The following is a 25,561-nucleotide window of genomic DNA, read 5'->3' on the forward strand; positions in this document are numbered from 1 at the left end:
ACTGATAACAGCCATTATTTTAAGAGACGACATTGTGTTTTCTCTCTGCTGACTCTGACACAATTTACCAGGCACTGGAAATGACCTCTCCCAGTTTCTGCTGGGATTAATGTATTGAAGAAAAACAAAAATACAAACATGATCAAGTTTTCGATGATAAAGACAATCATTCTGCTTAGACATTCTAAAAGTGACAGCTGAAAATAAAGTCACTGACAGTTTTTTTTTTTTTTAATGTCTTTCCGTATGCGTCCTTCTTCTGTTTAGTCGTCCTCTCATTTATGAGAAGAGTAACAATGCAGCTTGCGTGCGTGGGACGGTGTGTATGCAGATGAGCTCTAATTTAGTGTCTGCGAGGCCGTTTAAAATTGATGTAATTAGAAGCAAATGTCTAGTCATGTTATACACTTCTTTGCGCTTGAGACAGTAAAATATAATACTCATTCATGAACAATGAGTTCACATAACAGCAGATAATCTAACTGCTCTCAGAAAGAATTATAATTATACATTTTTATACAGCACAAGTTCATAATTTGCAATATGCAAAACGAAGAAAAATGGACCCAATATCATTAAAGTGCTAAAATATATTTTTCCTAATCTAACAAGATTAAAGATTCGTGAAACGACTGTTTATATGACGTTATACAAGGATGTCATCTGTTACATGGAGGAATGAAAAATTTCATCTGTTCCCACATGCCCACAGACTAACCTTTGAAGACATCAACATAGAAACCTTATATATTGATTTGAAGAATTGAGTGCCCACAGATTGCAATTCTTGCAATCACAGTGCATTGAAGGAATCACCCAGAAATGAAAATTTGATGAAAATGCACATACCCTGAGGGTGTTCAAGATGTAGAAGAGTTTGTTTCTTCATCAGAACATATATGAAGAGATTACATAATTTGCTCACAAATGGAATGGGTGCCATCAGAATGAGAGTCCAAACAGCTGCTAAAAACATCACATCCACACAAGTGTGGATTACTTGTGGAAAACTGTGATGTTTTTATCAGCTGTTTGGACTCTCATTCTGACGGCACCCATTCCATCCAGAGGACCCACTGGTGAGCAAGTGATGCAGTGCTGAGTTTCTCCAAATTTGTTCTGATGAAGAAACAAACTACAACTTGGGTAAGTGAATTTTTAGCGAATTTTAATTTTTGGGTGAACTATTCCTTTAATACACCAATAATTAAAGCAGTTTTATTTAGGTTTCAAAGATGTAACTCTGCATTCAAGGGGATAAATACTACTGGAAGGGGTGTAAAGTTCAAGCTATCTGACCACTGTTGATGCTGGAGATGTATTTTCCATATCAATTCCAGATTTGCGCCCAAGGCTGTGCACTCACTGAGGACAGATGGTGGGTGGGCAGAACATGGTGTTTTAAAGCAGCTCAGGGTCAGTCCAGCTTGCATCGCAGTCCCATTTGGCCTAATGGGCATCAGCATATGAAGCCGAATCCCAACACTGGGAGTAGGCAATTGCTGTACAGAGCAATATGATCATATAATCAGTGGGGAGATAACAACATATTACTATTATTCACAACGTTTTCTCTAACTACCACTCTTGCTATTCAATTATCTCCAGTCATACTTTATTTTAAGGTCCAATTCTCACTATTAACAACCCTTTAACTATGACTTTTGCCTCAATAAACTCCTAATTTGCTGCTTATTAATAATTAGTATGTTAGTTGTTAAGTTCAGGTATTGGGTAGGCTTAGGTATGTAAAATATGTTCATGCAGAATGTTAATAATAATTATAAGCAACTAGTTAACAGTGAGAATTGGTCCCTATGCTAAAGTGTTACCATATCTCCTATATTTTATATATAGCACTGTCTGTGTTCTTCTGGTACATAATTTTTTTTTTCTGTCCAGCAGCTCCCAATGTTACTGTCCCCAGGCCAGGCAGAGTCTCAGGTGTCTCAAACAAGAAGTCATAGAATCTCCTGAACTGTATGAAGCATGGCAGTCTGTGTTGTGTCTGCTGAAAAATCTGCTTCAGGCACATTATTTTCTTTTACTCTCTTTTATGGAGACTCAAACTGAAAAATTATTAATTTAAATGTAAGTACATAGTAGTTAAGGCCACCTAATATAACATAGGGCTGAAACTTCAACTTGACATATACATATGTTCACCCCAAAATTTGAATTCATAATTTACACACTTTACACACCCTCATCTTATACTAAACCCATTTGACTTACTTTTTATTTCTGTTTGTTACTGGATAATAGTGACTTGTGTATTTATATTATTTTTTGTATTAAAATTGAATTAAATTAAAGTTAAAATATTGATTTTATTTTCAGGTGAAAAGGTAATTTAGACCTTTAGGGTACAAAACGTCTCCTCAGAATTGGGACAGTAGGCCCCTAGTGGCATTTTGTGTGTTTGAGGTATTTAATATTTATAATTAATGGACTTAAAATGAATTATGTAATGCTTACATAAAAAAAGTACACTTATATTTCATTACCTTCATTATTCATTATAACCCACAGGCTACTTGAGTGTCATTATTCAGTTTGGGTTGAGATAAATAATATTGTCATTAGTATTTTCAGTTAGTTCCAGTTTCATGGACTTTAGTTTGTATTAATTAGTTCCTATTTTCCTTTGTTTGATATTCCCGCTTTTCCTTTCTTTCTGTGGTTATTGATTTGTTCCTTCAGTAGAGTTGTGTTTAATTAATCACCTTTTTTGTTGTATATATAAATTTGGTAAAACTTTAGTACAGGGAACAATTCTCACTATCACTTATTAGCATGCCTATTATTAACATATTGGCTGTTTATTAGTGCTTAGGCCTATAAAGCACCTATTTTGCATGACCATATTCTACATCCTTAATCCTACCCAATATCTGAATTTAACAACCACCTCACTAATTATTAATAAGCAGCAAATTAAGAGTTTATTGAGGCAAAAGCCATACTTAATGGTTTGTTAATAGCAAGAACTGGACCTTAAAATAAAGTGTGACCATAAGTTCCTGCTTTTGTGTAAAGTGTGTGTTTGCTGCTACCTTGTGTTACCTTTAACATGTGGATTACTGGTCATCTATACTTTGGTTAAAAATTCTCAGTGGTTGTGCATAAAACACCCTTTTTACCTTGTCAAAATGAGCTCTGCAAAAATCATCCCATTCTCTTCTCTTCTCTCTACTTGCTAACTAGTACGTTATTAGGAAAGGTGATTGCAGAGATTCATAAAAAAAAAAAAAACCTTATACTCACTTCTGCTGTAGGTAAAGCTGGATCACAAATGATTTGCGTGAACATAGATGCATTTATGTAGATCGGGAGGGGCATTCCCTTCACAAACAAACGTAATCCACTGCATCTTCAGCGGCTCAGATGTCGGGAGTAAATGACGACTACTATGTTCATTATTACATCCAGCAACACAACACCTCAGTCGCTCAATTGGAGGTATTTTGTCTAACTTCCATCCCTGCTCCGGCATCGAAACAATGGAGGTCTGACTGTTACAGCTGATCTGAGGTAAGACACTCATGTCAATCAACTATCGTGGGAGCGGCCTCTGAGAATGGCTCGATTTGAAAAAAGGGATATTATTTTATATTATATTTTATATTATTTTAACAGATTAAGTAAAAACCACTGCATGAATTTTTATCATTATAGGGTAGATTCGTACATACACTGCCAACACACATTAATGTTCAAACAACATGTAAAAGTGAACTTAGCATCCGATGATCCCTTTAAATATTGTGTTGGAACATTTTATTTATCTGCTTGTCTTAAGTCTGTGCGCAAATATAAAAATGTGTAATTTTACAAAATATATATTTTATTTAGTATTTTTCAACAATTAAATTATTACATTTTATTTCATATATGCATATATTCTGTGAAAAGTCTAAATGCAGCCTGTGTCTAAGTCAGCAAATCCATTAATATATCCTGCTTTTATTAAAGTAAAATTTGACTATGTACAACATGATGAGACGTTTTGGTCAATTGCCTTTGTTTATATAATACTCCATATTTCATTATAAGTAAATTAGCAACATAGCATTATATTTAAGAACAGGCTTGTCCACCACATCAAAGATATGAAGTATTGACAATGTAATGAATTACAGCGCTGTGCTATTGTAAAACAAGTGTAGTAGTAAAGCATCATTCAATCAATCAAGACAAAACTAATTATGCCCATGCTGTGTGGTGTAAAGAACTCATTTGTTATGGACTGAGACAGTGTCATGAATTGATAGACTGGGACTGCAGGTTCAGCACAGATAATGAGAGGAGTACACAGATGCTATTCACCACGCTTTTTCTTTTGATGGGCTTGAAACTGCTGATAATGTGCGTAATGACAAGGTTAAGGTTATGGATTTTTAGGCAAGAGCTATTAGATGCTTTTAATGAGAAATAAATACAGTGTGACAACATGAAATGGCAAACCTGTGTTCTCATAAAACGTGATGCTGAAGAAGGTACAACATGTCCAAGATTTAATCCACGTCATAAATAGGTTATGTTATACTCTTAATATAGCAGGATGTACTACAAGCATGAACGACTGCTTGTTTGCTTTGATTATGACAAATGCAGGGTGATTAGGCATATATCAAATTGTCTGTGAGAAAGACATGTTTTATTCATTTGCTGTAAGCTCAGCCCTACCTCACTGTCACACTCGTTCTCTCATTATCAGATTTGGTCCACCTGTTAGAGGAGGGACAGGACGACTCTCTATCAGTGACAAATAAATGATGGACAGATATCCAGGCAGCTCTTCCTCTAAAGCCTGCAGTATGATTAGTGCTGTGACTGCAAAGCTGCAGCAGGTTTGTGCCCATGTGTAGCTGTGTGAATGCTTATGATGTGTGCATTCTTACATTATCTATCTTCTATCTATCTATCTATCTGTCTATCTATCTATCTATCTATCTATCTATCTATCTATCTATCTATCTATCTATCTATTTATGTTACATTTTATTTACTTTTTAGTTAGATGTTTAATTAATTCAGCATTATTTTAACTATTGTGTAGGCTGGGGTGGGAAAGCTGGAATTGTTCTGGATTTTGGGTTCCTTTGGACAGTTACACAAAATTTAATAAAGAAATAAAAAATAAACAATAAAATAAAAAGGAAATTTAATGGGAAACTTACTTGTTCATTCATTTCTGTGCTTCTAATCCAGGTATTGGTAATCAGTTGGTTTTTTGTTTGTTTTGTTTTTGTTTTTAAATGATGTAGCTCATGAAGAACAGTGTTATTTTAGTATCACTGTATTGTTTTAGTATCTATTATATTTTTTTACATTTTTTATTAGTTTTTATTGTCATAATTTAATATTTTGCTTTTATTATTTAGTAAATATTTAGTAAAACTAATTTATTTCAGTTAACATTTATTTTATTTTAAGTAAGTTTTTTTTTGTTGTTTTTTTCTTTTGGTTAACCATTAAAACCCTTATCCAGAATTCATAAATGTGGTTGTTGTCAGAATATGATCTGTAAACTACACAATAACTACACTACAGACCAGGTATTTTCCAACATGCTCTGGTAGCACATACTTCAGAGCCGAGCTGAGCTGCCAGACACTGATGGATAGCCAGGCTGTCCGAAGCTCATATTGTTGGGGAAATTAAAGTGGTAGGTGAGTCAATAAACATTATAAGGTTTTGGGTCAAGGGACCTTTCACTAGCACACTCAAATCCAATCACTCATTTGGTCTTCTTACCGTAAATATCAAAACATACACAGATTAGTGTTAGCAACATAAGTTACTGTTAACAAAGAGGCATCTTACTACACTAATGCTATAAGGAACAATGTCTTTTTATCTGAATGAATGAATTTATTTTTTACTTAGGAAGATTGTAACAAACTACATAAATGTACACTATACAGAAAAAAATAGAATATTTTCTATTTATGTGATAAAAACTATTTTAAAATACACATTTCATTTAATTAAATAGAAAGGTGGGGGCTCAAATATAAATTTTTCTTTCCTGGAATATATTTATTTACAATTTGTATGAACTGTCTGACTGATTCATTTGAATGAATCAAACTTTCCAATGTTAAGGTCATTGCACACTAAGTCAGACATTTTTGTATTCATTATCCTTCCCTATCCTTCCTTCCCTAATCTACCTATGCGAAAATGCAGAAAATTTAATCTGATCCAAATTTTTTTATGATGGACAAAAGTTTTGGAGGCAGTGTGTAAATGTGATTGACACAATGTGAGGTCGTATTTATTTTTTAACATGCGAAAATTTCGGACAAAAGTTTTGACTCAATGTGCAATGATCTTTACTTATATGAGAGAGCGAGTGGATTGTTTAAACGAATCGAGTCACTAGAATAAAATGGATTTTCTAACTCTACTCATATGACACTAGGTGTATTTCCATTACAGATTTGCACAAAACTGTTGCAAATTGACGCCGTTTCCATTAACCAATGTTATGCGATTAAAACATATTTTTTTCCTCTCGCAATAAGTCATGGCCATGGATGTTGCTATGTCAAAGCCACCGCACTAGCTATTAATTTTAATTGTAGAAGATGTACACATCTATCTTTACAGAAGCAGCGCGGAGAGGGACATTTCTGAAACTGAAGCTGTGGTGCGCTTGGTATAACGCAAGCATTTACAGGAGTGGCCGTGATCAGCTCTGCGGACTTGTGCAGTGTAAATAAGAGGTTATCCAAGCTTTTATGGCAAGGAAAACCCCTTATTCAAGCATTGTGTAGTCACTGCTTGTGTAAGCAGCCACATATGAAGTGTTATTTTGTTTGTTTGTTTTTTTGAGGTTATAGTACATTAAAGAATGATCATGTGACTTATGTATGCAAGGTGAACTGTAAATGCAAAAAAAGCTGCTTTCATGCAGGTTAAGAAAATATTTCTTTTTTAAATTGCCTGAAAAACATTATGCAAGCGTAAAAACTATATGGGAGTTTATGCAAAAGTAGCTGCTTTTCCATTACCCTTCGAACTGTGCAAAATGAAATTGCAAATTGCACAATTCCATTACAGATTTGTGCCAAACTTTTATTATTTTATTATTTATTTTTATATTTTATAAATGTCAATAAAAAAAGTATTATGAAATGATGGCGTTTCCATAAACCAGTGTTATGCGACTAAAGCATAATTTTTTCCTCACGCGATAAGTCATGCCAATGGATTTTAGTGTGCTATATTTAATTGAAGGAGGCATATGCATATATACATAAGGAGCATGGAGAGCCACGTCAAACTTGCATGGTGCGGTTGGCAAGAACACAAGCATTGACTAGAATGGTCACGATCAGCTCCGGTGGCTGTGTCAGAGCCACAGACATATGCAGTGTAAATGGTCTAAGTCAGTGGTTTTCAAACCGGTCCTGCGAGCACCCCCAACGCTGCACATTTTGTAGGTCTCTCATATCTGACACACCCATTTCAAGTCTTGCTGTCTCTGCTAATTAGCTGATGATTTGAAACAGGTGTGATAGATGAGGGAGACACAGAAAATATGTAGTGTTGGGGGTGCTCGCAGGACCGGTTTGAAAACCACTGGTCTAAGCATTAATGGCAGGGAAAGCCCCTTATACTTGAGAGCGGCCACGTATGAAGTGTTTCTTGGAGGTTATAGTACATTGAAGAAAGATCATATGACTTTTTACATACGCCATGTGACTTATAAATGCGAAAAAATGCTTCCACTGCTTCCACAAAATTCCTTTTTCAAATTGCCTGAAAAATCATCTCATGCGAGCGCTAAATCTTTATTGAGATATATGGGATTTTTTGCACAATCTACACGTTTCCATTAGGTGTATTTTCAATTCACATTTTCAATTTGCGCAAATTGAAGGGTAATGGAAATGCAGTTAATTTTGAAAATGCCCATATATCTCAAAAAAGGTGTTTTTTCAGGCAATTCAAAAAAAGGAATATTTCACAAAACTGCAGTGGAAACAGCTTTTTCGCATATACCGGTCACCTTGCGTACATAAAAGTCACATGATCATTCTTTAATGTACTATAACCTCAAAAAAACACCTCATATGTGGCTTGAATAATGGGCTTTCCTTGTCATTAAAGCTTGGACAACCCAGAAGTCTGCAGAGCTGATTGCGGCCACTATAGTCAATGCTTGTGTTTATATTAGGCGTGCCGCAGCTCGTTTTAGCTTCAGAAGCATCCCAGAAGCGGCTCTCTGCGTTGCTTCTGTAAAGATAGATGCCTACGTCTCCTACGATTAAAAATAATGGCTAGTACAGTGGCTGCGACATACGTAAACCTACCAACATCCATCATGGCCTCATCACGAGTGGAAAAAAATTAAGTTTTAGCTGCATAACATCAGTTACCGGAAAGGCGTCATTTCACAACGGGTTTCTATCGGCATTTATAAAACATTGCAAACATTTTGTGCAAATCTGTAATGGAAACACACCTACTGATGTTTCCATCAGGCGTATTTTCAATTCACAATTTCAGTTTGTGCAATTTGATGTGTAATGGAAACACAGCTACAGACAGGACCCTTCAGGATAAACTGAGTCACTAAAAATGAGTCATACTTTCTAACTCCACTCATTTGAGAAAGAGGACAATTTAGGATGAATCAATTCACTAAAGTACTGCCAAACTACTTAAGATGTTACCTGCTTTTAGTGAGTAACTTCTAAATGTTGTTTTTGCAGTGCAGTACTGATCTAAATATCACCATACACTATTTTAATAAGTTGAAGTTAAAAAGTTAATCATTCTCTTATAGGATTTATCCAGCTCAGCAGACTTATTCATTTATGACCATTTAAAAAAATCTTCTCTTTGAATAGAGATCTGAAGCAGCTTACGATCGCTTTTCCTGTGGAGATATTTTTAATACACCTAATACCTAACACAATCACAGCCAGCCTGTGTCTATGCAAATGATCCATCTGCTCCAGGGAACCTCATGAGGGTCTATTGTGGAGAGCAGCGTGATTGGGTCCTATTGTCTGTCTTATCTGCTGTGTTCATTGCAGATTGGAAAGCACTGCTCATTTCCTTGTCTTTTTTGATGCCAGTGGGAGTGGGATTTTTGACAGAAGACATTCTGTTGCTATTGCTCCTGGGAACCTTGAGACACTGTGATGATGAGTGACTATATTTATTTATTAAACTTTAAATTTGTTATCACTAAAAAAGAAGTCAATAAAATCACTGCCATCTTTTAAAAAGGACAGGCATTACCTTGGGTAAATGTAAACAAGAGTTCAGTCTGTATTCCTACTGATTAAAGGTGTTTTTCAGATTTTGCAGAATTAAATTCGTCTTGCATGACAGGCTATTTTTCATTGTTATACATAAATGTCGAATATTGAAGTCATGGATGAAGTTGGATGTTGCCTCATAAACCAGACACTAGCTATTTGTATCACCGAGATAATGAAAGTTAATACTGGCCAATAGTTAACAAAACGGCACATTAATCAAGCTATTCATTACAGAAGAAAGATGACTGCGCTGCTGTATCCAAACAACACAATAAGCACCCTTTGCTTACCCTCATATATTTTGCAGTGTGTTTTCTTGTATTTAATATTCATTAACGCTTCTATTTAGGCCTTAAGTACCGACTCAATTTGTCTCTGGCTTATAAAGGACTACGGCCGTGTAAATTCAATCCTGCTAAAATGTTTTATTGCTCTAATCCATAATATGTAATTGCATTCATAACCAGAAAAATATATTTGTGCCAAGAAGCAAACAAACAAATGCATTAAAAAATCATGACAATTTCCCTTTTCAATCAGTGACTTGAGGTCATTTTGAAAGCAATCATTTCATCTGTATAAATCAACAGCTCCCCCAGATGGGTCAACGCACCTCCTTGAAATTAATTTCGGAGATGCATATGTTAAGCAAAATGAAACGATAAATCACTTGCACTGGAAGAAAGACAAAAACTGGATAGAGTGAGAGAGTCTGTGGGATGGAAAGAGAGATAAAGTGTATTTGCATGTGCACATGAGCAGGTTTAAGTGTCTGTGGGCGTCCTGACTGGGTTTATGCGTTTGCCATCCAGCAGGACCTTGAGGGCAGACCTCACACGTTCGTTTCCGCAATCACTGTCATTCACCTTAGACACAATGACCACATTTACGAGCCCCAGCATCTAATTTACATGAGAGCTCATAAAACCTGACCACAATTTTATATCATTGGCCATTAATGACAGGGATCACTGCCTTCACCATCAGGATGAAAGAAGAATGGAAAATGAAGCCCAAAGGGACATCAGGCAGCACGTATGAAAGGACGTTACACTCACATACACACATCATTGCAGCCATGAATAACGGTGGGTCAATAAGTCATAAAAATGTCTCTTGTTAGCAACCTCTTGTGTTTTTTTAGACCTCAAAGTAAATGACCCCTAAAACTTATAAAGCATCTGTCTATAATCAGCAATAACCTTTTTCTGTTACGTAGTCAGTTTTATTAAACATTTGCTTAATATTTTATTGTCAAATAATGTCTGTTTTATCAAACAGAACCTGTTTTTGGATTCCACTGCACTGCTTTTCCATTGTCGTTCTATGTAAACATGCGCTAGAATGACATGTTTGACCAGTGCGGTTAAGACTTGAATCTTTTGTAGCATCTTGCACGACACATCTTTCTAAAAACGTGGTGCCCAAGTTAAAATACGTCTTTAGACATTGCATTTTAACCTCACAAATGGTTCTATGAAAATGTATGCAGTACTTTTGGAGCTGTGTAATACAACACAATTAAATATTAACCAGTTACAACAATATACCTAACAAATCATTAAAGGAAGAAAATTATGAAACAACCTTTAAGGGATAATGTTATTAAACTACGAAAATACTTTTGTGCACAAAGAAAATAAAAATAATGACTTATTCAACAAAAGTCTTTATTTTTGTCTTCTTTGCGCATAGAAATTCCCATAGCTTCTTAAAAATAAGGTTGAACCACTGATGTCACATGATCTATTTGATCAATGTTCTTACGTCCTTTCTATGCCTTAACGTCTATGCAAAGCTCTCGAATTTCATCAAAAACATCTTAATTTGTTTTCTGAAGATGAAGGTCTTATGACTTTGGAACGGCATGAGCGTGAGTAATTAATGACAGAATTTTCATTTATTTATGGGTGAACTATCCCTAATTCACCTTGATACACTGCCATTTTTTCATATTAGAACCTATTAAGGACACAGGGGTGTAACTGAAATGGTAACATCAACTCAAACAACAATTATTTAAAATCCACCCTGTGTTCAATTAATTATGATATTGGGACAAATAGACTAATATGATTAATGAAAATGGCTCATTGAACATTTAATATTAGAATATATGTTGTGAGTTTAATATTTCATCCAAAATATTCCAACAAATACAGTATGTCTGAATGTACTGCATAAGACGAACGACCCAGTTTTTTTGCAGAGATGGTTTGTAGATGAATCTCTCTGTTCTGAGAGAAGCTCTGGTGCACTTTCCATCACACTGCTGAGGGAATTTATTGTTCCATGCACAAAAACTGAATCAATAGACGATTATGTGGATGGAATGGTCAGACATTATCGCCCTACAAAATCATGCCTACAAACACACACACACACACACACACACACACACATAAACACAGACTCACAGACTCACAGATAAAGGGTGAGATGGATGTCTCACTAAAAATACAATAGCAGTCAATCGATAGCGCTAAGATGGATCCAGCTTCCGTCAGATGAAACTGTTACCTCTCTATATTAAAAACTCATAAACAAACCCAGCTAAGACAACATTAACTGTCATTAGGAGCAGCAGTAATAAAACACTCACGGAATAACAAGGAGAAGACTCCATATATTAACAGTTTGGTTGTGTTGAACAGAAGATAAACAGGAGAGACACGGTCGAAGACTGACATGTGATTTGTGTTTTCTTTATGCACAAAAAGTATTCTTGCAGCATAAAATTACAGTCGAACCACTGGTGTCACATGGACTATTTTAACGATGTCCTTACTACCTTTCTGAGCCTTGAGTGCGTTGGGTTACTGTCTGTGCAAGGTCAGAAAGCTCTCAGATTTCATCAAAAATATCTTGAAATGAGGGTGAATAATTAATGACAGAATTTTCATTTTTGGGTGAACTATCCCTTTAAGACACCAAATAAAACTACTGTCATTTTATGTGAAAAAACAGCTCAAAATTAACTTGATTTCTCATATAAATCTAACATAAGACTTTAGAAGACATATGGACCCATTTTATGATCATTTTATGGTGTTTTTTGTGATTTTCCTCATTCGGTTTTTATTATATTGAATATAATTGACAGAATATTTTCCTTTTGTGTTCTAGGGAGGATGAAAAGTCACACAAGGTTGAAATGACAGGAGGGTGAGTAAATTATTAGCTTCTAAGTGAACTCTCTTGCAGACTCTTAAAGTCTGGTATTTATGTGGGAGATGAACATTAAGGCTGACAACACTTATAAAGCACTCTGATTTAGTATAATAAATATGTAGAAAAACAGATGAGTCAGAAGCATTTTAAAAGCCAGAGCATGAAATAAAAAAAGGACGAGTTCAAACAATGCCCCAACCTTTCTAAGAATTCTCACACATCTTCCAACGAGAGTGTGGCAGACAGTGTGATGTCTTCTGTCTCAGAGCAGTGTTCCACGGTGACCCGAGTCGACGAGCTAGAACACAGTTGGAGACACAGTTGGAGACGTTCACACACATATTTGAGTGGGGCGCCAAGAGAAGTGCGAACCAGGAACTGGGAACAGAAAGTGAAACTTGCAAACACAAGCATAAGCTGCCCTCTGTGACAAAGAACAAAAGACGAGATGCCAGAATGCTGCCTGAATGTTTGTGGCAGTTTTTGTTTGTACATGACTATGCACTCTGCTCATGAAAGAACAGACAACATAATCAGTTTATTTAGACGCTTTTAGTTAGTAGGGTTCACTTTGAACACAAAAGCCTTGTGTACCAGCACAGTGCAGGTCTATTGCAACTCAATTTTGAAGATGAAGCAAAATACTTCTGTAACACTCAAAACAATCTGTGGCACTGAAATAATAGTAAAACTATAATAATGACAGACTCCAGAAAGATTTTATTACCCTTGACCAAAAGCAAAAGGACAGTCATTCCTTCTGAATTTATTATGCTTGCTTCAAACTGTTCTAGGACCAGGTCAAGGACTCTCTATCCTATTATACTGATTAGACTCAATTTCAGCTGTCCTGAGCTCTGTAATGTTATCTCGACATGGCCAAATCTCATTTTAAACCTGTCTTGCTAAGTCAAATAAAATCAGATGTGCTTGCGGTTGTCCAGAATTCCAAATAAAACATTAAACATGACAGATGTGTCTTTCCATCATTGTACCGTATGTTTTTGTACAGTCCCACCAGCCTTTTTAGAATGACCCCGAAATGAAGCTTTGACCTGGGTAATCAGGGCCAATAGGATCAAATTCTCAACGTTTTGTCATTCTCTATGCTGATATGATAAAGGACATTTGTTAGACATCTGTTGACCTCAGGCATAGGCTGGGACAAAAAGCAGCCCGGGACTCTCAGTATGCTGGCAACACAATTTAATTACGTAGAAAAAAAAAGTTACTGAAGCATTTGCTGGCAGCAAACATAAAAATGTTGAAATCACAGAAACCCATGAAGGTTTGAAGACAGATTTTGTAATACATTCAGAAAAATGTATTGACCAAAGTTTTTGTTAAATCACCAGTACTGAAGTTTTTGTGAAATAAAAATTAAATTAGTAATTATATTCATTCAACAATATATTTGAAACTTTAACATTGAACAGGCAAACTGCAAACCGTCAGACTAGTGCTGTTGCTTATAATAGAAGCAATTACAGAATATTATCAATCTTATTAAAATATATATATATATATATATATATATAAAATGGAAATAAATGATCATCATAATTGGCATATACAGTGCCTTGCAAAAGTATTCATACCCCTTCATTTTGTGTGTTTTGTTAGGTTGCTGTCTTATGTTAAACTGCTTTAAATAACTTTTCCTCCACATCAATCTACACTCCATATACTATAATGGTAAAGCAAAAACAAATTTGTCTCAACTTCGTAAGTTTATTAAAAAATAAAAATGTATTAAGTACATAGCATACGTAAGTCTTTAGCTGAAGCACCTTTACAGCCTCAAGTCTTTTTGGGTATGATGCGACAAGCTTTGCACATCAGCATTTGGTAATTATCTGCCATTCTTCTCCTCACCTCTTCACCTCTCAAGCTCTGTCAGCTTGGATGGGGCAGACGCACATTTTCAGGTTTCTTCAGAAATATTTGATTGGGTTCAAGCCCAGACCAAAGAATCTTGTTTCTCACAGTCTGAGGGTCCTTTTGCATATTCAAAGTGTGTTTTCATGTGTCTTCACTGAGTAGAGAATTGAGTCTTGCCACACCACCATAATGTCACGCTGTCGTACGCGGGGAATGAGGAGTAGTGACGAGGAGATAAAGAACATGCACATTTATTAAATAATCCAAACAAGGAACAGGAACGGACAGGAACAGCAGGGAATCCAACGCAAAATGACACAAAAATACTTTGAATTACACGGAGTCACATAAACAATAACCGACAACCAAACGGGGAACACAACCAAACTTAAATACACAGACCAATCGGGGGGAGACAGGTGTGAATGATCAAACAGTGACGTAATAATTGAAGACGGAACAGGAAAGACCAAATAAGGGCATACATAGGGAAAACCACAAAAACAGTCCACAGGGGTGTGACACATAAATCCTAGATCAGTGGAGTGTTGCAGTAATGTCTGTCCTTCTATAAGTTTATCCAATCTCCATATATGATCATGGAGCTCAACTAGAGAGACCATCTGGTTCTTGGTCACCAGTCTAACCAAAGGCCTTCTCCATCAGTTGATCAGTTTGACCAGGAGGACAGCTCTAGGAAGAGTCCTGGTTGTTTCAAACCGATTCCATTAAGGGTAACGGTGACTACATGCTTCTGTGAACCTTCAATGTAGCAGAATTTTTTCAGAACTCTTCCTCAAGTTTTTTTTATTTTTAAGATGTTAAAAACCTGCTTTTGGCTTTTCCATTAAGATGTATGGAACGTAGATGGATGTGGGGATAAAAAGTCAGTTTAACATAAGGCAGCAACATAACAAAACATGAAAAAATTAAGGGGTATGAATACTTTCGCAAGGCACTGTATGTTCATAATATAAACTTACAGTACATATGATTGTAATTTTACTGGTATGATTTTGGTATGATTGGCATGATTAATTTTTAGCACAACCTCAACATGTTTAGCATTTAGCAAGTGAGGAGACTCAGCAGCAGATGTGGGAAAAGGCAGCTGGCAAAGGAAAGGAAGTATTGCACAGAGGGTTGCTTGAAAAAAAGTTGGATGGGTGTAACATAAGGCAGGTACAATTCTATAAAACAGCAGCTAATGTGTGGTAGAAGATGTGAAGTACACATCTGAACACCCAGTGCTGCTCTACAAAATAAATTTGTGTATATTTGCATGGTATATTTGCTTTCTAGAGCTGAGAAAAGTCCCACTGCTACCTCTAGCCAGTCCTTAGCTGACCCCAGGGTACTGAAAAAAGGCTGTCCTCGCTCTGTGGTTGACTTTTTATTCTTCAGTCGGACCCCAGTATGTCCCAGTGCTCCTCATCAGCATCCAGCAGCCCACACAGCCTCTCTCAGCTGGGATTTAACACACACTTTGCTTTACAATACAATGGCAATGTTTGGTCTTTTTTTCTCCTGAATGGTAACAATTGGGTGTTATCATATAGTGTGAGCACACGTTTTTGATGAAATAACCTTGCAATTCAATTACAAAGTAATTTCCCACCTAATGCCTTGATGTGAGAAAAATCTAATCGAAGGTAAAATATGACCCTTACCCTTCTCCTGTCTCTGTGTTTTTTTTTTATTTTTTATTATTATTATTTCTGTTCCTTTGTTTCTCATGGTGTATCATTGCGCGCCAACACTGGCAACCCACACAAAGCTTTTAATTTTTAATGTGCTGCCTCCTGCCTGGCCATTAAAAAAAGCTTCAGTGCATTTTCTTCATTTTTCAGTCTAAGTGCAGAAAACTCTATTGTCATTGCAGTATAACAACCACCCACACACATACACACACATATTCACCGGATTTTTCTTTATTATTCTAGGTAAGAGGCAAGAGTGGGATTTTATTGTGCCGTATACGCACTCCCCAGCTTAAACACATATTTCTCCTATAATTTGTGCTCATTAAAAATGAGCAAAAATAGGTAGGAATACTTTTTTCTGTGATTATGTTCCCATTCACTGATACACACATACACACATAATCCACAATCAATGTTCTCTCTATGAAATGGGCCCAAAAGAGCCTCTCGGCAAGCCGCTGCTTATACAAAAGACGAGCGCACAATATCCAGTTTAACTAGACATCAGGTGTCAAACTCTCTCCAGCAAACCCCCAACTGAGGGAATGAAAAATGTGAACAAATCTTCCTTCCATTACTTCAGAAACACCCAAGAGAGGGTGTTGCAGCACAAAATCAATGTGTAAGCAGCAAAAACAAATCCAAATTCAAAGCCACCAGAGAGAAAGAACACGACTGAAAACTAGACAACGGCAAGCGACAAATTTAACCGCAGAAGAAATATTGTGAAAAACAAAAGAGATGGACACATCTCACAAATTCAGAAATGGACTTTCACTGTTGTTTGTTTTCATGCTAATGTCCCAAAACAGTTCTGAAAATACAATACTTCCTCTCTTTCACCTCCCCTGAGCCCACTGAGTTTTAACACCCCCCCCCCTTAAGTGTGGGGTGAGTTTAGTGAGGGGTAATTGAGAATGAATGGGGGAAAGTCACGTAAGAGGAGCCAATGCCTCCATCGCAATAAGATTGGATATGACTGATTATGATCGGCTGTGATTGGTTCATGCGGTAAATCCCACCTCTTGTGTTTGTGCATGTTCTGTGTTCGCTAATCAATTTGAATGGACAATATAATGATTCTTCTATGCCGTTGCACAAAAACACCTTTTTAAAAATATATATATATTTTTAAATCAGTAAGATTTTAATTGTTTTTAAAGAATTCTCTTCTGCTCATCAAGCCTGCATTTATTTGATCCAAAATACAGCAAAAGCAGTAATATTGTGGAAAACTTTTTAAAACAACTGCTTTCTATTTGAATATATTTAAAAATATATTAAAGCTAAATTTTCAGCATCATTACCCCAGTCTTCAGTGTCACATGACCTTTTAGATATCATTCTAATATGCTGATTTGCATCATATTAGATGCATGATCATCACCATCAGTATTTAAAACAGTTGAGTACTTTTTTTTTTAGAATTCTTTGATGAACAGAAAGATCCAAAGATCAGCATTTATCTGAAAAGCTTTTGTAAAATTACACACTATAACATTCAAAAGCTTGGAGTCAGTATTTATTTATTTACTTTTTAGGAAAGGAATTATAGAAAGTAATACTTTTATTTAGCAAGGATGCTTTAAATTGATCAAAAGTGATGATAAAGACATATTATAATGTTACAAAAGATTTCTAAATGCTGTTCTTCTGAATTTTCTATTCGTCAAAGAAACTAGAAAAAAAAATCTACCCTGCAGTTTTCAGCATAATAATAATAAAAATGTTTTTTTGAGCAGTGAATCAGAAGATTAGAATGATTTCTGAAGGATCATGTGACTGGAGTAATGATGCTAAAAATTCAGCTTTGAAATCACAGGAATAAATTACATTTTAAAATATATTCAAATAGAAAACAGTTATTCTTAAATAGTAAAACTATTTCAAAATTGTACCATCTTTGCTGCATTTTGGATCAAATAAATTCAGTTTTGGTGAGTAGAAGAATCATTTAAAAAAAAAATCAAAAATCTTACTGTTCAAAAACTTTTGACTGGTAGTGTATATGTAGATGCCATAGTACTTAATATGTTTAAGAGATTGAAAACACACTCAACAATTCAAGTTGTTTTTGAATACATTCAAATACACAGACAAAAAGTTTGTTGTTGACCCATTTACAACTTATTTTATACCGTGTTTAAAATAAAAGACTCACCTGAATAACTCCCGACAAAGGGTAAGATGTGCACAGCAGATGGTGGTGATTGCTTGAAAACAGCCCTTAACAATAACTAATGGCTACCTGTGGACAGAACGCTTTTTAAAAAAAAGGCTGCACACTCTCTCTGCGTGTTTGGACGTGGCCTTGAGGAAGAGAACACACACATATGGTGTTGACCATCACGCTCCGCAGCGACAGACGGAGCAGGCTCATTACCGAACAAGACGACAGGCAGCGTGTCGGAGGGGAGGTTTCAGACAGAGGAGCAGGACTGCTGTGTGGAGAGAATACGAAGGATGGACAGTGAGTTTTTCTCCTTTGTCTTGTTCTAACACTCACTGACAGCTAAACATGGTGACAAAGACCTTTGACTAATGGGATGAAGTCAGAGGTTTTGTTTCGGAAGGAGTTTTTTTTTAAATGACAGCTGCACATTTATGGTTTAGTTTTGGTTTAGGTAGCGCTGATTACACAACATTAAAAGCACTCGCCGAATGAATAAAAACATCTGTGTTTAGCCTTAATCAATTATGTCATGATTCATCATGAGAGGGATTCGTCTGACGCTGTAACAATGTTGTTCCATTAAACCAAGCACATCCTTATAATGCCTCTGTGGAAATTACCACAATTAGCTTAATCTCCCTCGTCCCTTATGTTGATCCCTCTCACTTAATTGGGAAAAAACATTAACAGATTGCCTTGGAATTTACCTACTTTTGATTTCACATACTAAAACTGCTTAAAGGGAGAGTTCACCCAAAAATGACAATTAAGGGCCTTCTGAAGCAAAGAAAAGAAAGAAAACATAATCTCTAACTCCTGCTAACTGTCGTACGCACGTTCACGAGACAGTGGTGTTCCAGCGGATTACATTACGTAGAAAGCAAAACTAAACAACGGTCATGAATTAGAAGTACAAAACAAGGATTTGTAAAGAAAAACGTCAGAGGTTTTCGATATAAGCCAAAGGGAGACTGATTTTCCTTTGCTGTAAACAAAACTTGGGGGTTTTTTTTGTGGATATTTGTCTCACACAAATGCATCGATTTGCTTCAGGAGGCCTTTATTAATGCCCTGGAGAACTTGTTATGATGGATGGATGCACTTTATTGGACTACTAAATCTCAACACCCAATCACTGCCATTGTAAAGCTTAGGAGACCCAGCACATTTTTTAATATAACTCTGATTGTATTCGTCTGAAAGCATGAAGTCATATACATCTAGAACGGGGTGAGTTAATCATGGGGTAATTTTCATTTTTGGGTGAACTATCCCTTTAAGTTTTGTGGCTGAACAGACGAGCGTTTGGCATTAAAAAGTATATAAATTGTATTATTTCTATTAAAATAACCGATCGTTTCATTAGATAAGACCTTTCTTTCTCGGCTGGGATCGTTTACAACCACATTTGGGATCGTTTGAAGCTGCATTAAAACTGCATTTTGGAAGTTCAAAATCGGGGCACCATATCAGTCCATTATATGGGGGAAAATGCGAAAATGTTTTCCTCAAAAAACAATTTCTTTACGACCTTACAAATTTTCTTTACATTGTGGATGACAAGGGGGTGAGTAAATTATTTGTAAATTGTTGTTCTGGAAGTGGAGTTCTCCTTTAAATAGATAAAAGAAGTCAGTGTTTTATTTTAATTGTTTTTATTTCTTTATTTTTTTGTGATTAAATTTGTCACATTCTGTGACTGCAATTTGAACTGCGAATGATGACATTTAATTTTCATAAGAACATGTCTCACTTTGCTGCTGAGACATTTAGATACAAAGAACAAAACTCTATTGCTAATAAAAATAGTTACTTTTAAGAGCGTTTGCACTTGGGTTCAATTTTTACACTGGAAAAAAATGTCCTTTTAAATTTACAGGGGGAAAAATGACAGCAGTGGTTGCCAGAAATTCTAAAGTAAAAAAAAAAAAATACAAATAAAACACTAAAAGAAAATTTAACACAAAACATAGTATTATATATGGTAAAGTAACTTACAGTTAACCAACAGGCTTTTATATTATAATTTCTAGAGTTTAGTTTGTTTGTTTGTTTTAAAAAACGTTTTTTGGGTTTTTTTTTTGTTTTGTTTTGTTTTTTTGTTTTTTTTTACAGTGTACTGTAACATTATAAGTAACAATATAAATATTCATGTCTTAAATTCTTCACTTTCAAATATTCAAACCCTCAAACTTTTATTTTGGTGGAATATTGGTGAAATGCTGTAAACTTCTGTGTACAAACACATTGTGTTCCCAAATGCAAGCTGAACTTAAAACACTTGCAGATATGCAGCCTGAAGGAAGAAAGACATTTACTGTGAACCAGGCTGCTCTAAAAATACACCATTATAAAGCAGCACAAATGTAATTGAACACAGTACAATTCTTTACTTTGAAACATGCAGAGCAACTGACTATAGACCAATTTAGTGTTTGCAAACAGTGATGATGTTTTTTTGTGAGCTGAGCTGTAAGATTACATTTCACAGTTCTGATAAGAAAAATCAACGCCGTTCTCTCTTTTGAGTTTATATTCCACACTTCTGACTTTTTCCCCCTCAGAATGGACAAACTTGCTATTGTTGAGTTAAATCGAGTTATAAAGTCCGAAATACAAGACATAAATGTCCGTTTGCAAGAAAAAAGTCATAATTGTGAGATCAAATAGGTTAATGCAAAATGTTATAGATTTAAATAGTTTTTCATGCTGTAACTGTATGGCTAATATGAAATGTCCCCTATGAACTGTCTACTCCAAATTGATCTATGCAGTTCTATAAATCGCAGCCTTTGACTTGATAAAAGTGATTTGATATTTCACAACCTCAGCTATATTTCAACATTTGTTTATTTTAATGTTATATATATTTAACTCAGAACCCCCTGTTTATGAAACCCTGGTCTAGATAAGATTGACTGCAAAGGACAAAACTTGCACTTGAGATCATGCATGTTTATATTCCACTCATGGCTGAACCTTTAACCTGAGAGGTACTTCAGATGTTTGCATTAACAGCACTTTAAGCCCAAATGTGCAGAAACTCTCAAGGTGCTTTTGGCCTTCAAGTGCATGTTCCTAATTTTGCACACCCTTAAATCCTTGAGGTTTCAAGTCTGTGAAACATTGTGTCAGGTGAAGAGGTCGAATGCTTGTCTGTCAGTTATTTATCTGGATACAAACATTTATGGACAGCTGCTGGTGAAATGATCATAAGATATTGAAGCCTCACATATTTAACAGATTATCTTTTCAATGTGTTATACTCTGCATAACAGCTTTGACAGACTTTTATGATTGAATGTGCTAAATCCCTATTACTTCTTTAGGTGGTTGGCGAGAGTCTGTTTTCTTACGTTACTGACAAACTCACTTGAGTAAAACAACATGACAACTAGCCTAAGTTTATCAAATTTGAAACATTCTGCAATGTTACATTTATATGGTATGCATAAGCATGATAAGGATGTCTAACAAAGCCATTGCTCTCACTGCCCTTCATACACTGACAACAGAACACAAGCTGCTCACAAAAGAGATCACACATTTAATTGGGGTAAAGTGACAAATGTGTGCCTCTTTAAAACTCCTGATGGTTTTTTGGGTGTCTCCAACAACTAAAATCCATTAGAATCTTGCCATATCATTCAACATTTTTCAAAAATTCAACAAAGACAATAACTGCTATTGTTAACTATAATCGTTGTTTCTTTACAGTTTATTTTACATGCTTGTGATTTAAAAACGGGCAATCTGAAGGTTTTATCAATTTTACATTCGCTATTTCTCCTGTTGGATTTTTGCTTTATTATAAACATCATGATGCATTAGTACGTTTCCTTTTCAGAGAAAGATGAGAGGAAATAAATGTCAAAGATGTCACATATGGAGGGTACGAGAAGCCTTTAATCTCATTTCAAGTCCGATTAGAAGTGCAACTGCAACATGCTGAGAATGATTCAAATAAATTCCATTTAACCCATTTACATACTGTTTAGCATGCCACTAAAACTAGCTAAGTTTATGTAAATTGAATCAGTCCAATTAGCATCCATTTAGGAGAGCTATTTTTGTCCAACAGTTTTTTTTTTTCCACTCTGTTCATTTGTCACCATGGTAACATCATTTACTTAGGTGAACTAAATAATGCCCTGTACTTTTGGACTGCAGTAGTAAGCTCTGAATTTCCCCTCTTGTCTGACTGAAATGTGCACTGATATTTTCAGACAATCCGTGGTTCTGTATATAATTCAGTTAAAAAATGGGTATAATGCATAATAAAAATGCCTCAAGGGGTCAAGTTAGGCTATTAACATGGTTCAGTTAGTCCCTGCTGGTGCCTTATGGACCCTACCATCTTAAATACAAAATCTTTCTACAGGACAGTCATTCAAAACTAGTGTATTGTGAAAGTGACTGTTTTTTAATTAGTCTAAATTATAATTTAATTAGAGTTTAGTTAGTAAAGAGTGTTTTATTGTTTGCTTGTAGCAGCAAATTACATTATATTCTAACTATAAAATGCATAATTAAAATCAAGAAACACTGAGTTCAGATGATTGCAAATACGGCGATAACGACCACAACCAGATTAAAGAAAAAACGAAAAAACACAAACTAAAGGTCGACTGCAGGAAAAAAAGATTAATTAAAAACAGAAGAAACTATGTGAACACAATACCAAGCTTTACAAAAACAACTGAACGCACGCAAGAGACAGGTGTGAACGGCGTGCTGAAATGAGAAATGCAAGAGAAGCGAGGTGTCGCGTTTGCCCTGTGGGTGTGATGTGAAATCAGCGGAGCTGTCAAACTCATATCTCAGATGTAAATAACTCCAGTTAGACTTAAAAACAGGAGAAGAAGCAGAACAGTCTTGTGTGGCTCAGGTGCTTTGAAAATCCAATTTGAGCGCCGAGCACATGGAAATGTTTAAAGCGGGCTTTGATTGAGATAAGGGTACATTGAAATTACACGGCCGTCTATTTTTCCTCTGTTCACACCATATCAGGTTTCACATGCAGAGAAAAACACTCAATACCACATGCTGGGGGTAAGTGAGTGCTTTAAAAGCTCTTTGGAACTCGTTGGTAAACATCACTAATATTGTTCACCTATTTTTAAATATTCCTGTTTGGAAAATCCAGCAAACTCATTTCACTGCGTCTGTACAGTGTTGCTACAAAACACTTAAATCTATAAAGCATGCAGTATCATATTTGCTATACAAATTTTTGAGTAAGCAGTCTGTTGTACTGTTATAAAGATCTTATTGATTCACATTACAATCGATCAGAATTTTCGCCTTACTTTTTGGCCACATCATTTTCAGCAGCATCACCAAACTGCATAGATGTGTTCCCTGGTGAAAAAAACAGCATATGCTGGTAGGTATGTTTTGATGCTGGTTTTAGCTGGTCCTTTGCTGGTTTATGCTGGTCATGTTGCTGGTCAAAGACCAGCATAAATCAGCAAAGGACCAGCATAAACCAGCTAAGGACCAGCATAAACCAGCTAAGGACCAGCATAAACCAGCAAAGGACCAGTTTAAACCAGCACCAAAACATACCTAACCAGCATCCCAGCATCCTACCAGCATATGCTGTTTTTTTCACCAGGGTTTCCTCCTATATGAGACATAAAAGCCTGATGTATCAAATATGATCTATCTATCTATCTATCTATCTATCTTGTATACTGGTTTCAGAAGAATCAATTCAGACTATTACTTCATGTCAGATTATACAGGGTTGATATTAATATTAAAGACTAACAATGCTCAGTAAATATCAATAAGTATTCTAAGTACAGAAACAGCACTCTAAGGGAAAAAGCTTTGTTATGAACTTCCATTAATGTGATTTGTGATCAAAAGACACTTTGATAAGAAAACATCTGCTGAAAACATAAATCCAAACAAAACAACGGTATCCCTAGGAGCCATGAGACAATAAACAATAAAGCAATAAAGCATCTAGATCTACTAATCATGCTACTGTTTTTATGGATCCAAACTATAAATCTGGATGGGGAAAGATTTCAACCTGTGTATAATTGCAAGGTCAGACCAGAGACTGGTAACACTGATGCAGTCATGTATCAGGTGTAGCCTAGTAGACAAAGACACTCTATTGAAACACTGCGTTAACAGGAAGAGAAGACAGAATTGTGTCTTCAGGTCAGGACAGTTGGAGATGAGTGTGACCTCTTCGGCCTCCATGTCCTCCATTCTAATTACTTTAAGCACACTGTCAGATTCTGACAGAGATTTGAGAAAAACAAATTAAACCTGCATGCCATCAAGACATCTTGATTAAAAGTTGCTCATTCATTATTTAAAACACAGAAGATGATGCTTTTTTTCTTAAACAGGTGACCTTTGCATGCATAACCTTTCACATACTGATGAATTCCTCCATAGACTCCCATCAGTCTGTTAACTAGCTCTCTGTATTCACACCTGTTTGATCAATATGTCAGTTCAGTCACCCTTTATTTGGATGCTAACTTGAAATGCCTCACAGTTTCTGCTGAAGAAGAAATCCACAGTACAGCACTTAACTGCTGGTACGGCAAGTTTTCTTAAAATGTTTGAAATGGTCTATTGCATTTCTGTTTAGCCTGCTTTTATATTTTGCAGGCAACTTATTTTTATTTGAATTTTAAGTCATTTTTATACCTGTCCACCTTGTTTTTCCCATAAGAGCAGGCATGGCCATTTATCAGTTTTATGGGTCTGGCTTCCTGTCTCATCTGCGACCAGCTATTTTTAGCTGTACAAAACAGCTTGTTCCCTTTCGATACTACACTCGTACTGCGTCGTTAGACGCTATGGGAAAAAGTCCTTTTTCTCCTTGACTGAAGCCTTTTTCATAAACGCAGTGCAACTGCACGGCCATTGGATCGTGCAGAGAAACGAAACGAGCCAATGACTCGGCAGCGGTGCTGCACGAGCCTATGGCGAAGATGCCCGCCGAAGCCCGCCAGAAGGGGCGGGGTCAATGGCTATATAAGCGGCCGCTTCGCCATAGGGAATCAGATTTCTTCTCCTTCAGCGACGATTCTTCGCTTACGAGAACGAAGCCTACTCGCCGTGACAAGCACCTGCAAGCGGAGTGATTCTGCAGCTGACTCGCCGCCCGCTGACGCCGGCTGCAACGCATCCTCCCCTGCCGCCATCCGGCGATTTTCTCGCGCTAAAAGAGCAAATAGGCGTTGTTTCAAATGCCGCGCCGTTTTTGTCGTGCATGCAAGGCCCCCTTGCATGCTGCCGACAATCACGGTGAGTGCGTCTCCTGCTTGGGGCTTCCCCATGCGGAGGCAGCACTCAAAGAGACGGATTGTCCC

The 25,561-nt window shown here is 36.1% G+C and overlaps 1 long non-coding RNA gene across 1 annotated transcript in view; it reads right to left on the reverse strand.

Annotated features, from left to right (window-relative positions):
• The window catches only part of LOC127171127 (uncharacterized), a 112,516-nt gene extending 94,059 nt beyond the window's left edge, over nt 1-18,457 (reverse strand). The window contains exon 1 of the long non-coding RNA XR_007828462.1: nt 18,204-18,457. This is a non-coding gene — a long non-coding RNA (uncharacterized LOC127171127). The remainder of the gene's footprint in view (nt 1-18,203) is intronic.
• Nucleotides 18,458-25,561: the final 7,104 nt, after the last annotated feature.

Source organism: Labeo rohita, chromosome 9 (assembly GCF_022985175.1).
Source record: "Labeo rohita strain BAU-BD-2019 chromosome 9, IGBB_LRoh.1.0, whole genome shotgun sequence".
Taxonomy (NCBI): domain Eukaryota; kingdom Metazoa; phylum Chordata; class Actinopteri; order Cypriniformes; family Cyprinidae; genus Labeo; species Labeo rohita.